Below are 17,131 nucleotides of genomic sequence, written 5' to 3'. Positions count from 1 at the left end.
AAGATTTATGTCTATTAGAAAAAAAATGTGTAATCTTTTGCACCGCCATGTAGCTGTCTCCAAATATTTACCAGTTTTTTATTTTCCATTAACTTTAAAAATGATAAGGGTAGTTTTCCCCGATTCTTTTTTCTGCCTTTGCAATGTGATCTATCTAATTCAGGGTTAATTACAGCATTCCAGTCCCCCATCATTATAATTTCTGTATAATCTAAGTCTGTCATCAAATTGTATATTGAATGAAAGAATTTTTCTTTTTTTCTCCTGAGGTCCATATATTCCTACTAATAGTATTTATTTTGCTTTGAATATTCACTTCTACCCCAATATAATGGCCAGTAGTCTGTTTTACATAAACCACAATCCCTCTTTTCTTTTTTATAGAGGATGATACAAATTCATTGTCCAACTTCTTATTCTTTAATAGTCTTATATCTTTTTGCCTTATGTGGGTTTCCTGTAGGCAGACAATATCTTCTGAATAATAATAATAATAATAATAATAATTATTATTATTATTTATATCTTGCCTCTCCCTGTATTGGATTTTATTTAAAATTTCCCTAGGTAGTGATAAATCTTTCTCTTTATTGGTGAATTTAGTTCTTTTATGTTCCATGATAAAATGTCCATGTCTGATTTTTACTTTCTATTTAGTTTTAGTAGTTTTACTTCTTTTTTATCTTGTTAGTCTTAGTCCCTCCTTCTAAAATGTTTATATTTACCTTTTTTACCACTTCTGGTAGATCTTCCTCTTCTGGCGGGTCCTAAAAAGAGGAAGAGATAGATTGACACACTCAAAAATTGTATCCAAACTGCAGAATTAATGCAGTTTGACACTGCTTTAACAACCATGGCTCAGTGCTATGGAATTCTGGGATCTGTAATTTTGTGAGAAGTTTAGCCTCTTCTAACAGAGAACTCTGGCGCCACAACAAATTACAAATCCCAAGATTCCATAGGATGGTCCCATGGCACTTAAAGGGATGTCAAATTGCATGAATTCTGCAATGTGGCAGCAGCAAAGAAAGACAGAGCTTAAACTTCAGAAACCTCAACAGAAGGGATACACCAAACAAGGTGCAAGGAAGTAATTTAGCAAGCCCTGGACTTACTTCTGAGGAGACATCCATAACTTTGTATGGTGACGCAGATCAGTGGATTAAAATTACATCCAAGTGGGCAGCAGAGGGTCATGTTTAAAGCTGATGTTGATATATTTACTTATATGCCACTATTGTATGATATCATGTAAACAGTTATTATGGACTACAAAATCATAACTAAAATGTATTTACAGTATAATTGTAATAATTTATATGAAAGCATTTATGTGAAAAGATAATCAGGTGGCATGCCCCGTTTTTGTAAATCAGATGAGATTATTGAACACCTCACCAAATCTGGCTGTTATCCACAGCAATGATTCTCCTATTAGCACGGCTTCCACTTGTTTCTTTTGTTCTATTCCTACAATGCTTTTCACAATGTATGCTTCTCAAATGAATTCCCATAACCATGAGAACTAAAAGTTTAGATAAAGACTGAGACAGCTAAAATCCTCAGGCTTTTGACAGGAGAAAATTGGCTAGTGAGTCTGTGATGATGAATGAACCCAAAGTTATTATTTATTTTAATTTATTTTATTTTTATCCCAAAATGGGACCCAAGGTGGCTAACAACATATATAAAACACATTAAAATAACAATTAAAATCCTACAGTTAAAGTCGTATCTTTTCTCCCTATAACAATAATAACAATTAAACAGTGACAATAGGCAAATCAGAGGTTATTGAGTTAAGTTTTCTTTTGGTGGCTGGGTATCTAGTCAGGAAAGGCCTGAAAGGCTGGAAGAGATCCGTCTTAACAGTTTTAAAAAACTGTTTAAGGTGATAATATGGCGGATCTCGTCTGGCAGGCCGCTCCATAATCTGGGAGCGTTAGCCGAAAAGGTCCTCTGGGCAGTTGCAGACAGCCTAGTTTTTAAAGGTTGCAGCAAATTCCTCCCAGAAGACCTAAGTGTGTGGTATACAGTAAATACAGTAAAATAAAATACAGTAAAATACAGTGATACGAAATAAAGCCCATTGTCCCTCTTTCCAGGAAACAGCCTATAATTCATGGAAACAATAGTAAAATAATATCTAGATTAAAACAAATAATCAAACAACAGAGAGATGGGAATCCTGGGGTTCTCCGTTTGCCCATCTCCCTGTCGTTTGATTATAGATCGGAGCCATGACAGTTAAGGCATAAAGAGGGGATGTAGGCCTCCAAATGCAGCTCCCGTCAACTTTAGCTATCACAACCAAGGATGAAGGATAATGGGAGCTGCATTCCATCAAGGTCTGGAGCACTACACATTCTCCATCCCTGGTCTGTTGTTAGGAAAATTCTGTGCCAGCCTTTGTCTTGCAGTTAATTCAATTTACATTCATGGAAACAGTACTGTATTCTAATGAAATGAGCCATAAATGCTATACAAGACACCAGTCCCTCTTCGTCCACCATCCCGGCCCGCCAATCCATTTTTCGTCTTCTTTAATGGCCAAAAGGTTGTTTCAAAAGCAGAAGGCATAGTTTGTGGTGGGATGCAATCTTTGGGAAGCGGAAACTTGTTTTTTCGAAATATGCTTCAACGGCCTGGCTCAGTTTTGAAATTTCTAAGTCCAGTTGCTTTATGAAAGTTTTACAACAGAGTGTTACATGGGTATCAAATAACAGTTATTCTTTAAGCTTCCATCAGGAATAGTTGGACAAGACTGGCCAGATCTTCCTCTTCTACGAGACGCCAAGTATCTTTTGACTTCTCTCCAGCTCCACCAATTCATACCAGCTGAGAACGGGGCTATCCGACTGTATTCAGCTGCTGAAAAACTGTTTGAAGGCAATCAACTCTGTGTTATTCTCCAGAAACAGCTTAGAAAAGAAAGAGCTGGAGAGACTTTTATACCCAGTATGGTTTGATGCAGGAGTGGAAAGCATTTGTGGCCCTCCAGATGTTTCCGGACTCCCTAGCATAACCCATGGTGACATTGGTGGGGGATACTGGGAGATGCAGTTCTACAACTGTTGTTTGATGGACAAGGGTGTGTGTGTATATATAAAGAGAGAATCTTGAGCAGATGGAGCTTGTGTAACAAGCAATTGTGTGACAAGAAATTCTCTCTTCTGTGCAAACGTTAAATATTTTGGAACCCTGTCCCGTTTTTCACCTGGCAGCCCTATGCGTTATCCAGGGGGTTACTATCTGTTTCTCAAGAACATTGGCTGTAGTTCAATATCACACTTACGGATATGTAACTGGGATTTTTGTGTCCATCGCTGGTCCATAGTCATGATCCTACATAATCACAGTCATGGCACAGTTGCCATGATCATAACTGGCTCCCCAAATCTACTTAACTAGCCATCAGCCATACCAAGAGAAGGAGGTATGTTCCGCTTGTAAGGGGGGCACTGAGGAATGATGTTTCTTCCCCTCTCCTACCACCGAGTAAATTGTGACAATCAGAAGTAGGGCCCTTGTTACACTTCCATGTGGCGGCCTTGTTGACTGGTGGGTAGGGCAGAAACATCATTCACCTGTGCCCCAATCACCAGTACAATTGACTTCCTTTTCTTGGAGTAGATGATGCCAAGTAAAGTAGGTTTGGCGAAGTTAGCTTAGGAGATGTGACTTAGGAGTTTATCACACTAGGGATAATTTCAACATTTAAGAGAGATTAAAGCGCATTTAAAGCACCCTGCAAATAAAGCGAAATGGCAAGTAATTGTGTGAATGGTTATCACACATAATTGCGCAAATAAAGTGATATTGGAAATGTATTGTCATTGAAATCCTGAAAGTAAAAAGATGTGTGTTAATGTGTCTTTGAGACCACTTTAACTGTGGGTTTTGTGCGACGTCGTGTGAAATCATTTTGTGCAATTATGCAATTTTTCCAGGATATTCATGGGATAAACTTCTGATCTCCTTTGTGTGATAAACTTCTTTGTTATGCATACGTAACGAAATAGCCCATGTAGAATTCCAGCCACTATGTTTTAAGTCTCTGCCTTGAAGTAATGCTTATGCAGATGAATCAGTGAAGAAGAAAACTTGTTAGATCAGCCTTCCTCAGCCTTGTACCCCCTCCCAGATATTTTGGACTACAGCTCCTATCACCCCAGTCTATATGGCTTGCCATGGTGGATGGGGCAATGGGAACTGCAGTCCAACTGGTAGAGGACCCACTAGGCTGAGGAATACATAAACACTGGTCTGTTCTTCCAGCAAAAACGCTCTATTTTTAACTGAGAAAACACCTATCTAGGACTCTCTAGGTCCTCCAGTGCAACTCTGTAACCAACATCTGATAGACATTCACCATAGAATTGGGCTGACGGAGCTGGAAATGCCTAGTGGATTTTTCTCTCTAGGGATCTCTTGGTCCTTTCCTTGAGTGCAACTTTTGGTTCACGTTGACCATAGAGTTGCATTAGAGGACATAGATCTTCCTAGAGAGAACATATTAATACAGTCCGTGAAAAAGGAGAGCCGCAAAAGTGAAAGCTGCAAAAGGTGGAGGTATATGTGTCAGTGTCCTTCCAGACCACAACCACATAGCCCAAAAACATATAAAAAAATTAAAGGCGTATTTAGATGTTTTCCTAGAGGATGTGTTTTTTGCTCACTTACTGTATATACTCGTGTATAAGTCAAGAAATTTAGGTCAAAAAATTGACCCCAAAAAACTGAGTTGACTTATCCACAGGTCAATCTAAGTATCGTATCTTAACATGTTTTTTAAAAGAAGGCACCATCTCCTGGTGAAAAGCAAGAATATAATATATGAAACATCAACCCCCTCTACCCTCTCATTCATCCAGCCTTAAGAGTAAGCACAAAGAGCTATGTCTGCTGGAATTTTAGAAGTTCTTTGACATTGTTTTGCTTTGCTTCATCCTTTAGATCCTCTCCTATTTGCCCCCAAATTTTACCCTCGACTTATCCATAGCAAAATCCATAATTTTGGCCCCAAAACATGCCCTCGGCTTATACATGAAGTCGACATATACAGTCGGCCCTTCTTATACACGGATTTTTTATACACGGATTTAAGCATACACTGTTTGAAAATGTTCCAAAAAAGTATAAATTTACCTTGATGTTCCATTTTTTATTAGGGACACCATTTTGCTATGTCATTAAACTTAATGGGACTTGAGCATACACGGATTTTGTTATACACGGGGGATCTTGGAACCAAACCCCAGCGTATAACAAGGATCCACTGTAGTCAAGTATATATGGTATTTCATTCTTTATTTCTTTATTCAGAAAACCCATACAGTTTCCATTCACTGACAGTCATCCCCATGACAGTTAATACATGTCCCTCCCACGTCCCGATTCCAAATCTCACCTCCGCAACCTGAGCCCACTTCTTGCATGCCATTTGATAACCGCTCTGCAACTTCTGTGTGACTTTTTCAAGAAACCACAGGATCCTAGGAAATGAAATTAATTATATTTTCCCTTTGTGGTGACTGCTGAGCAGGTTCCAGGCTACTTTCTGTCAAGAAGAAAGGGGCTCTCCTGGCCTTAAAACCATGGGAAGGTCTGTCAAAATCCCCCCTCACAGGTTGTAGGTGGCATTTAGGGGCCATCTGGGAGGTGTAGCCCTCCAATGTCCAGTGGGAGAACAATTCAGCTTTCTAACCCCAAGAATTGTATACAGTTGGTCTAGATCTCTAATTCACAAATATTTATCCCTCAAATGCTTTGGACTTCAATTCCCACAATCACCTGTCAATTTGAGCAACAGTCAGGAGTTTGGGGAGCTAAAGTCCAAAATATCCCAGGGATGAAAGCCTGAGAATCACTGGTCTATCTTGCCCCAGGAGTATAGAGCTGCCATATCAGAGTGTGCCCATTTGATCTCAGGTCACCTTGTTCAAATCTGTTCTTGGCCACAAATTCCCACAGCAGACCATGGGCAAACAACACTCATGCCATCTCAGTCCCTATAGAAGTGGTTCCCTGGCCTTCCAGATATTCTGGACTTCAGCTCCCAGAAGCCTCAGCCATCTTGGCCAATGGTCTGGGATTCTGGGAGCCAAAGTCCAAAATACCCAGAAAGAAAGAGTTTGCAGATCACTTCCCTACAGGAACAATACTAAATAGAAAATAAGAGCAGCCAAAGGATGGATGGGGTAGAATGGGGTATTATGGAAGAAGGTCTGGCTAGCTAGTGCCATGAGCAAAAGAATCACTCCCTGCTGCAAAATGTTGTTGCAGATCCCATTTCTGGCTCCTAGCAACAATAGGGCCATATCTCTGAGACCTAAGGAAGGAATTCCATGCAGCCAGGACAGAAGCTCCTCTACCCAAAGTGGGAAGAAGAAGCAGGTATCAATCCCATTCCCACTCTCCAAGGATTACTAGTGTCATGGAAGTGCTGAATCGGGGTTATATTCCAGTTTTTGAGGGAACTATTCATAGTGCTGAACTATATCCTGCAGTCTCAGCATCTTAGAGGGCAATAAAACTGAGAGCAGGTTGAATGATCCCCTGACATGGAAGCCCAGACCATCATTGTTTTTCTCCATTCAACTGTGTTCCAGAGCCCAATCTGCCATGTCCATCAGACCCCAAGGGGAGCCACCGAGAGCCAAACAAGCTCCATTTCTATTGCCCTATCCTGGGTTTTCCTTCTGTGGCAAAAGATCTGGCAGGAATGTAGGTGAAGCTTACCCTTGCCAGAGCTTGCTGGAATAAACCAATGAGCTCTGGGAGATGTTGCCAGCTATCTATCGTCAGGAGGCAACTGCCTCTGGGCTCCAGCTGTTCTTGCACTGAAAGCCCCTCTCCTCAGTGGACCAATTCTTGCATGGCTGTGCTGTATGCATGAACAAACAGTGAGCAGAAGCTGTACAGCAGCTGTGTGAACGTGAAGGGTTGGAGGAATTGTAAACCGGACAGCGAAGGAAGGAAGAAAATCAGCCCATCTGAATTGGTGCTGAGAAAGAGTTCCACGGATACCTTGATCTGCACCCTTTCTCTGTGCTATGCGGGGGGCAAAATTTACAGTGTCCATGTGGTGAACCGACCCCAAACCAGCCACTCACCAGCCAGAGGCCATTAGCTGGCTGGAGGGAATTTGAAGGTTCCAAGTGGCAGTTGGTTTAGACAGTTAGGGTTTGGAATCCTCAGAGTGAGGGACCTGTTAAGTTGGGAGAAAGACAGTTAGGTTTGGGAGGGTTGCAGGGATAGAAAAGGACGGTTAGGGGTAGAGTCTAAGTGGAAAAGGGCTGCCTACCATTTCACTTCCAGGACTCTAGAAAAGGGAGTGGCTGGAGTGTGAGATCCTGCGGGATATTGTTAGCTTTGGTGGCTGTCAGGACTAAGTTTAAAAGAGGAACTTAATAGAAGGACTGAGTGAATCTTAGTTATAAGAAACTGGTGATTTAGCTAGAGAGTTATAGAACCAATGGTAACTATAACAAAGTAGAAAGTAACAATTACATAAAACATTCATATCAAAAACAACACTGTTAAACCTTCTTGTAAATAAAGGTTTTATTTGTTTGATTCAAGAAGGACACGCCTGGACTTGAGTTAATACCATGCTACTCGCATTATAAAACACTGGTGGGAATAGAAAATCCCATGAGCTTGCCCTCATAGGAGTAGAGTGTGGGGTGCAGTGTGTCGCATGTTTCGGTGGCAGCATCAGGATATGTAAAATCCAGTGGCTGGAAGTGTGCTGCGAAGTGTGCTTTGGTTGTAGGAGTCTGAGTGCTGAGTGCGAATTACCAGACACCCAATATGGTAGTTAAATTTTGAAATAAGAAGTTTAGTATTTTAAACTCTAGGTGTTGGTGGCAGTAAAGTGATCTCTGAGGTATTCATACAAGGGTATTTGTAGGGGATTGCTTGGAAACTGACCACGCTAGAGTGTGATTTTAAGACTAGTTTCTCAGGTAAATTGCTGAGCTAATTGTAGGAGATTAGTTGGCAGAGAAAAAACAAACAAACAAACAAACAACAGCTAAAATTTACGCGTTTGAGTCAGAGGAGTAATCTCTGAAGTAACAGCAGAAAGGTAATTTGTAGGAGTTTTTATCAGGAAATCCCTCAAACCCAGATATCTCAAATTGACATGAAATAGTTTCCCCGATATTATAAAGGGGACAATATTGAGTCCTTCTTTACCAACCTTGAAAGAATGTGTGAAGAATTAAAAATAAACGCAGAAGAGAGAACGAGTTACATTAGATCTCAGATATGTGGGGGTCTAACCAAAATCTATGCAGAGATGAGGCCAGATGAGGCTCAAAACTATGAGTTATTTAAAGACATGGTAAAGCAAGGATTTGGCTTAACTCCAGAACATCACAGAAGGGAGTTTTGCAAAATAAAGAAAAGACCAGAAGAAACTTACTCTCAACTGGCATGGAGGCTAGACTATTATCTGAAGAGCTGGGTAGATGGAAACAACATAACTACTAAACAAGAATTACAAAGTTTGATAGGCTTAGAACAATTTTATAATGTGATCCCCCAGGAATTTAGATGGCTAGTTCAGGAAAAGAAAGTCAAAACGGTGGCAGATGCTGCTAAAATGGTGGATGAACTAGTCTTAATTAGAGGCGATGATTGGGAAACGACAAGAAATAAAGAGGATTTACAGTGGAAAGATAAACAGGACCCCAAAACTTGGCACATCACTAAAGAGAAAATTAGTGAAGAGAAAAATTATAAGCCCTGGTACCATGACAAGAATGAAACTGAGAAAAAAGATGGTGGGTTGAGAGAGTGTGACCCTGACACTCATAAAAGAGATAGTTGGTCTAAAGAACAACAACCAAAAACCGGTAACAGATTATATTACGAATGTGGAAAACCAGGACATTTCAGACACGGTTGTCCAAAAATTCATAATAAAAATGTAAAATCAGCTTATTGCCTAAGAACAGTTAGGCCTACAAAAAGAGAAGGTTCTCATAGAGAAAGTACAGAGTCTGCAGTTATCACGGAAACGACAGTTGGAAGACCAACTGACAATTGCAAGGCCCATTGTCCCAAGTCATGTCTACTGATCACAGCGGTACCTCACAAAATTGAGACCAAAGATCATAGAGAAAAGATACAGATAAATAAATCATATAGGTGGGAATTCTGTGATTTAGGGTCAGAAGTGTGCACAATCAAATCACACTTGATACCACCCCAATATCTGTGCCCAAATGACCAGGTATTCATAAAAGGGCTAGGGGGACCTGTGTTTTCAGTGCCAGTCGCTAAATTAAACATAATATTTAGAGGACATGAACTGCAATGGCAATTTGCAATTTATGATTCCATTCCAACAGACTGTCTTATTGGCAATGATCTAATTAGACACGTTCAAAGGAGGGAAGAATCCGACAAAGCGTTAGCTACTGAAAAAGCTAAGAAGAGAGATAAATTCATTGGAACCCTTAAAAAAGAGACAGATGATATAAAGACAGAAAATCAAACGTTACAGGGCCTTAACAAAGAAGAAGCAGAAAAGTTGGTTATTTTAGAAAAGAGACTGGTTTCTAAGGAAAAAGATATTTCAGATTTGACTCTAGGGTCATTTCTGATATGAAGCATTCATCAAGACATACTGATGAAACACTGAACTGGCTGCAGGGGTTGCTTGATGAGACATCCAAAGAAAAAGAGGCTTTAATACAAGAAAATAAAAAGTTGCAAGAACAACTATATGATTTAAAACAAAACAAAAAAAATCAGATTCTGCATCAAAAAGTCAATGAAGGTCTAAATAAACTGGATAACTTAAAATTAAAAACTGGAGATCGATATTCGGGGATTGCCAAAGTAGAAAACATGCTAAGCTCTAAAGATGCAAAACTTCAGGAGCTGTTTAAAAGACTACCAGTTCTTAACTCAAAAGAAAAAAAGAAAAGGTCACAAAAACCAGCAAAACCAGTAATTAAGAAAATTAAAAAAGGAATGATATTTAGGGACAATAGAGTTAAAAGTTCTATTGAATCTGATTGGAAATTGGCTGTAGTTAAGAGAGTCAAAAAGAAAAGAAAATGTGGCCTGGAAAAGAACGATTCTAGAAAGTCAAAACCTACAATAAAGATAGCCGAAGAAAGAGACTTAGATTTAAGAGAAAAACCTCTGTGCAGAGTCAAAAAGACACTAAAGAAGATTAAACCACAAAGAAAATCAGAAAAAGCTTACCACTTCCAAAATTATACTTTAACCAAGTTTCTGTTGGTAATGATATTAGGATTTATTCCTAAACTATCTCTTATAAGAATCGAGGATACATGGTATAAACCTCAACTGAATGGAGTTTATAGGCTTACAGATTTGACTTATGTTAGGAAGTCAACTATTGAAGGGGACACTGATAAAAAAATGTTAACTTGGCAGCTGAATGCAACAAGCCAAGAACCTAAACTAGTTCAAAGACTGGACAAATCTTAAACAGATTGAACTAGAGAGAATAAGAATATATATACACAAAACATATTGGCTACTAGAGACTTTGGTGCCAAATGTGCCGGTTGTAGCCAAAGATTAGGAAAGAGGGATCCAACGGAGAGAACTGGACCAGAGTTTGTAGTGACCTATAAAGAAGACTTTATGAATTTGGTGAGAGATGCTTTGCAGTCTGCAGATGAAGAGGTAAACACAGATCCACACACGCAAGTACAAAGAGAAAAGACAGAGACGGTCACCCAGATGATATGTTAGATGTTCGATTGGTGGAGAGAAATATGCGGACATTTGCGGGGAGTAATCCCATGAAAATTCCTAACAAGGACAAATAGTATTATTGGAGTAAAGATATATGATGTTTAAAGTGTTAAAATATATGATCAGTGTAAATATTGGTCATTTATGGTTATATATATTATGGTGTTATGGTAAATATAATGTATAATTGAGATTTCATTGACCCACGTAACCGATAGGTTATATGTGACATGAATCTGTTAAAGGGGGGGCGGTATGAGGTGAACAGACTTACAAACCAGCCAAGGTTCCAAGTGGCAGTTGGTTTGGACAGTTAGGGCTTGGCATCCTGAGAGTGAGGAACCTGTTAAGTCGAGAGAAAGACGGTTAGGTTTGGGACGGTTCCAGAGACAGAGAAAGACAGTTAGGGGTAGAGTCTGAGTGGAAAAGGGCTCCCTACCATTTCACTTCCAGGACTCTAGGAAAGGGAGTGGCTGGAGTGTGATATCCTGCGGGATATTATTGGCTTTGGTGGCTGTCAGGACTAAGTTTAAAAGAGGAGCTTAATAGAAGGACTGAGTGAATCTTAGTTATAAGAAACTAGTGATTTTGCTGGAGAGTTACAAAACCAGTGGTAACTATAATAAAGTAGAAAGTAACAATTACATAAAACATCATATCAAAAACAACACTGTTAAACCTTCTTGTAAATAAAGGTTTATTTGTATGATTCAAGAAGGACACGCCTGGACTTGAGTTAATACCATGCTACTCACATTATAAAACACTGGTGGGAATAGAAAATCCCATGAGCTTACCATAATAGGAGTAGAGTGTGGTGTGGAGTGTGTCGCAGTCCAAGGTCCCATCTTTGGAAACATTGTCCTCTTCTTCCTCTTGCCCCTCTTTGGCTTCAAGGAAGCGCTCACTCCTAGTTGAGGCAGGGCCCTGCGATGCATCCCCACTGTATACAACCTCTGGCTGGCTGTCTTCTGGTTCGCTGTCTTCTGAATCAGTGCCTACGGACTGTGAAAGAAGAAAATTGGGAGGCTTAGTCCTAAACCCAAATTAGGGACCTGACCATGGAGAGAAACAAGGGGAAGAGGGCACGGCATTGCCTTGTGGTGGTGGTGGTGATGTGTGAAGGACCACTTTTTAAAATCAAAGAACAAGCAATGAAATAGCAATAGCAGTACCCTATGTCACAGAGCTCTCTGGCCCATCTGGAGATTGACTAGGAGGACAATGAAGCCAATTGCCTGGGCCACAGGGATCATGAATTGAAATTATTGCTCCAGGCTATTATTGCACAAGGCAAACCTATCCTGAGATTTCCCTGGTAAGATTTGTTCAGAGAAGGGTTGCCATTGCCTTCCTCTGAGGCTGAGAAAGCGTGATTTGCCCAAGGTTACCCACAACGTTTCCATGGCTAAGTGCTGTCTTTGGGCTATGAAAGGACAAAACTGGGCAACTTAGTCCTAAAGCAAAACCAGGGGTGTGACAAAATCAGGGATCTGGCCATTGAAAGAAAGGCGAGGAAGAGGACTCGGTGTTGCTTTGCTCTTATAGTGGTGGTGGTGGAGTGTCTCCAGGGCATTTTTGACTTACAGAGACTCTCAGGCAAAACTGCCATCTCTCTAATTGGGGGTTTGTTATTGCCATCCTGTTAGGTTGAGGGTGTGTGACTTGCCCAAGGTCACCCAGTGGGTTTTTTAACTCAATCAAGGAATTGAACCCTGATATCCAGAGTCCTAGCTTAACTCTCAAACAGCCACACCATGCTGACACTACCTTCATTTCTATGTCCTCTGGCTCAGTTTTCTTGCATGACAGCAGGACATTCTTCCTCTACATTGTTCTCTTTCCGTGCTGTCTTGCGTGGAGGGCTCCCACCCTTCCTCCAAAATCTGAGATCCTGATGCCTTTTACTAAACTTGGACAGGAGACACATGTTGGTGATGGGATCAATGGAGCTTGCTTTAATTTGGGCTTTCCATCTGCTGTCTGGTCCTCTGGGCGCTGAAGACGGACTTCCATGCCATCATTGTGCTTGCGTTTGCAATGTTTCTTCGCTTTCTTGGCTTGCCACTTCATTCTTTTCACCCTGATATAAGATGGGAAAGGAAATCCACTTAAGGAGGGAAATATTACCAGCTGGAAGCCTCACTTTTAGGTGAGGACTGGATTCCATCCCTCTTGGAGCTGAGGAATCCCTGTCGGGCCTCTCGTGAGCTACAAGAGATTTGATCAAAATCTTAGCTACTAATGCCTTTTACTAAACTGGGACAGGAGAGACAGTGATGATGGGATCAGTGGGGTTTGCTTTTCCCATTTGTCTAAGGGCTGAAGACAGATGTCAACGCCATCATTATACTTTCGTTTGATGGACTCATTCTTTGCACTATCAAAGCCACAGCTGCTGGGACACTCTTACCTCCTCTTACCTTATTCTATGTCTCTGCCTCCACTTTTTCAAGCTATTTTATGTGGTGCAGTTAAAAACAAAATAGGTTGCTAATCAGATGGCAAAACTAGTATTCGGTTTCCCATGACAAGTCCCCACATTAAGCTCACAGTTTTGCATCATCAATGCATCACTACTGCCCTGACTTCCTTTACTTTAAAAGTGAATTCTTGGTGGGGAGGAATAGGTAATAGTTTTTGCAAGACAGCCAGATGTGAACATGCTGCCCAATCCTAAAACACCATGGTAAGTGCATGAGGCTTCCTCTGTACCTTGTCAGTGAGTTTTATATTACGGAAGAGCACCACCAAAGCGGCCACTGTGTTTTTGTCCACCTTATCTCCTTGGACAATGGCCTCAAGCCTGGAGATGGAAAAGGAAACAAGCAGGATGCAGTACTTAAACCTATGGGATTAAACAAAAAGGAGGCAAGAGTTATCAGAGAATTCCATCAAATCTATGCTTATTTGATTAAATGTGTTTAAAGGACTTTTTATATTGCACAGTTACAGTTAAAAAGGAAAAAATGTGATAGTAACTTCCCATGGAAACTTGGGACTGGTAGTTTAACAAAGACTATTAAAAACCTTCAGCCATAAAACGCTAAAGCCTCCCTAAACTGCAAATCCCAGGAGTCCACAGGATGTTCCCATCTCAAATCTTGCAGTTTTCCAGTTTCAAACTGTGGCCCTGAAAAGGTTGCTGGACTACAACTCCCAGCTGATATTACAGTAGCTGTATTACATCTGCCAGGAATACACTGTGGGGGAATCTGCAACTTCCTTAGAATTATATCACATCACCTCTTACAAAGGTGCTTTCAGACTTTTTGTTAGCATTATAATATTTTTAATTAACAGGATGAGTTACGGGTACATTGGATCCTGACAGTGATGCTGGAATAGGGGAGAAATAAATAAAGAAACTGGCACCTCTGCCACGTGCCCTTGGATTAATACCAAGCTCATAAGTTCTATGCGAGGGTACATTCTTTTGTGTGGCCTTTCCACACAGTGCAAGGGCCCTTTCATCCTTCAAGACTCCTTGCATCTGGCCTTCATTTTTGTGCTTTCACTTGAAAACACTGAGCCTGTAGAAATGAAGAAGGGTCAGCAAAATGGCTTGCAGAAGGTGCTATCCCACTGCTTAGTCTTCCAGGTATTATTTGCTCCCTGGCAGAACAGAAAAGCCTGCGCTCATGGGATTGTGATATTATTACAATGTTGTTGGGGTGTGCCTTCAAGTCTTTTCCTACTCATGGTGGCCCAAAGGTGAACCTATCCTAGGGTTTTCTTGGCAAGATTTGTTCAGGGGAAGTTTGTCATTGCCTTCCTCTGAGGCTGATACAGCATGATTCGCGCAAGGTTACTGTGGTGCATAGAACACCCGGCTGACCAATCAGAAGGCAGCTGAGGTCCAGCCAATAGAATGTGGGCTGGGACTTTAGAACATTCCTTGTGTCTGTTGGTTTTGGCAGTTGGAATGGTGACAGTTGGGATTTGACAGTTGAGGGAACAGTTGAGTCCAAGAGAGGACTGGGTTCCATGCGTTCCTGAGGGAATAGTCAGTTAGAGCTTGGAATCCTGAGAGTGAGGGTTCCAGAGATAGAGAAGGATGGTTAGGGGTAGAGTCTGAGTGGAAAAGGGCTCCCTACCGTTATACCTCCAGGACTCTAGAAAAGGGAGTGGCTGGAGTGTGATATCCTGCAGGATAGTGTTAACCTTGGTGACTTTTAGGTTTAAGTTTAAGAACCAACAGTAACTATAACAAAGTAGAGAGTAACAATTACATAAGATATCATATTAAAACCAATACTGTTAAACCTTCTTGTAAATAAAGTTTTATTTGTTTGATTCAAGAAGGACATGCCTGGACTTGAGTTAATACCACGCTACTCACATTACAAAACCCAGGTGGCAGCGGTGGGATAAAAACTCCCAGGTGCCTGCCATCATAGAAAAGGATGGTGGTGTGGGTGTGCATCACATAAATTGGTGGCAGTGTTAGGGTGAAGGTTGACTAGACAGGGCCTTCACATAATTGGGTGGCACAATAGGAAAACTCCGTTACAGTTACCCACAATGTTTCCATGGCGAAGTGATGATGTGAATCCGAGTCTCTCAGCAACCCAGTCCTCCATTCAAACCACTATACCACATTGGGTCTCTATTCCTGCAATGCCCCCTTTAAATTCTGAAAAGAGGACACCATGCAGGCTTGATGGAAATTGGATTCTGGCCCTGGAAAAGGCCAAAAACCAACCTCCACAAGGATGGAGTAGGCCACCTGCACTCTATAACTGTGGGTGAAAAGACCCACCAGCCTATATGCCCAGGAAAACAAATTTAGAGCACCTTCTTGGTAGGATTTTTCTGGAGCTGCCTCCCAAATAATATGCCTTCTGTGAAAGATTACAACCATTGGGTCTTTTAAAACTGTGAATAAGCATGACCATGAAAGAGGTGCATAAATTTCTGTGTGGGGTGGAGAAAGGGGAAGGAGATACAGTTTTCTCCTTCTCTCCTATTACTTGATCTTGGGGTCATTTAGTGGAGCTGGGAAATTCAGGACAGACAAAAGCAAAACAAAAATCGCATTTCAGACACTTCATGTACACTGTGACAGACTGTGACTTCCATGTTATTGGGGCATTGAATTTCCTCCAGGTTTTCGTCCATGGCGCTGGAGCCCAGTTCTACAACAGAGTCAGCACCACAGAGAGTTCAGACTAAAAGACAGAGCAGATTCACCAACCCACCAACATGGAATCACCATCTATTACTGTCTGTCTGATATATCTGCAAGCCATTGTCCTTCAATCTCTTCCTTAAAATTTGAAGATTATCCTTTGCAGATCTTTGAGAACTAACGTCCAACTGAAGGAACAGCAGTGTCCTTTTCTTTTACTAGCAAGTTTACTTTTTTTAAAATGCATTTGTTCATTCTATATTTTGTATTCTAAACCACCTTGAGACCCACCCATGGGAGAGAGGTGGGATGAAATTTAATAAATAACACAACCATATTGTTCAATGAACATGAGAAATGAAGGAAAGAATAACAAGGATGCTTTCAGGTGAGATCAACCAGTCCAACGTGTGATGCCTTCGCAAAGGAGTGGTAGGTTCCACTGAAAGAAAGACAGGACTCAAAACACTAACATCAAATAGGAAATAGGCAAAGTAACCAATAGGAATACTTCTTGCGTTGACGTCCCTCCACCTTCCAACTCCTCTTAACCTCAACTGACTCAACTCCCACCTTGGCCAAGATTCTCAATTGTTTCCATGGAAGCCAAACAAACAAACACTTTCCATTTTACTTGGTCCTATTGACCACTTCTCCATGAGGTCCAGTTACATGGGTTGCATTTCTCTTAATAGGAGGATTTCAACTGCTTTTTAATTTCACTCTTTTTACCTTACTCTTTTGGTGAACCACCTTGGATCTCACCCGGCATAGAAATGAAATGAAATAATTATTTGTATCAGAAACTGGAAAAGCTGGCTCCCACACCATGAAAAAGGCAGCATATAAATGAAATTATGATTATGTTTATGATTATAACCAGTTGATTCTCCTTCATTCAAAATGCTTGGGACTAGAATTGCTTTGAATTTTGAGGCTGTTCATATTTTGAAACAATTGCTTCAACACAATAAGGTATCTTGGAATTGGGGCTCAAGTCTAAAGATGATATTCATTCATGTTTTATATACACCTTCTACACATAGCCTGAATGTAACTTATGCACAATACATTAGTTAGTTAGTTAGTTAGTTAGTTAGTTAGTTAGTTAGTTTATATGCTGCTTTTCTCCCAGGTCAGGAGCCAAGACAGCTAATAATTTTATGCATGAAATAAAGTTTGCTTTCACTGAACTATCAGAAAACAAAGGTGTCATTTTCTCAGTCATCCATGTGGACAATTTTGGATTTT

At 40.7% G+C, this 17,131-nt stretch overlaps 1 long non-coding RNA gene across 3 annotated transcripts; it reads right to left on the bottom strand.

Moving 5' to 3' along the window:
- Window positions 1–568: 568 nt before the first annotated feature.
- On the bottom strand, window positions 569–13,593 carry LOC149313527 (uncharacterized). 3 transcript variants are annotated; one of them, XR_016280837.1, is made up of 5 exons: window positions 13,465–13,593; window positions 12,520–12,832; window positions 11,547–11,754; window positions 11,024–11,092; window positions 5,410–5,495 (listed from the first exon to the last, which is right to left on the bottom strand). It is a non-coding gene; the product is annotated as an uncharacterized LOC149313527 (long non-coding RNA). The 3 variants fall into 3 exon arrangements; XR_016280838.1 differs by lacking the exons at window positions 5,410–5,495; window positions 11,024–11,092 and adding an exon at window positions 569–767; XR_016280839.1 differs by lacking the exon at window positions 11,024–11,092.
- Between the last annotated feature and the right edge of the window lie 3,538 nt (window positions 13,594–17,131).

Source organism: Sceloporus occidentalis, unplaced genomic scaffold, assembly GCF_023333645.1.
Source record: "Sceloporus occidentalis isolate IW3139 unplaced genomic scaffold, rSceOcc1.0.p SCAF_4, whole genome shotgun sequence".
In the NCBI taxonomy this organism is placed as follows: Eukaryota; Metazoa; Chordata; class Lepidosauria; order Squamata; family Phrynosomatidae; genus Sceloporus; species Sceloporus occidentalis.
The sequence above is the reverse complement of the archived record's forward strand: the minus strand, read 5'-3'. Positions and strand labels throughout refer to the sequence as shown.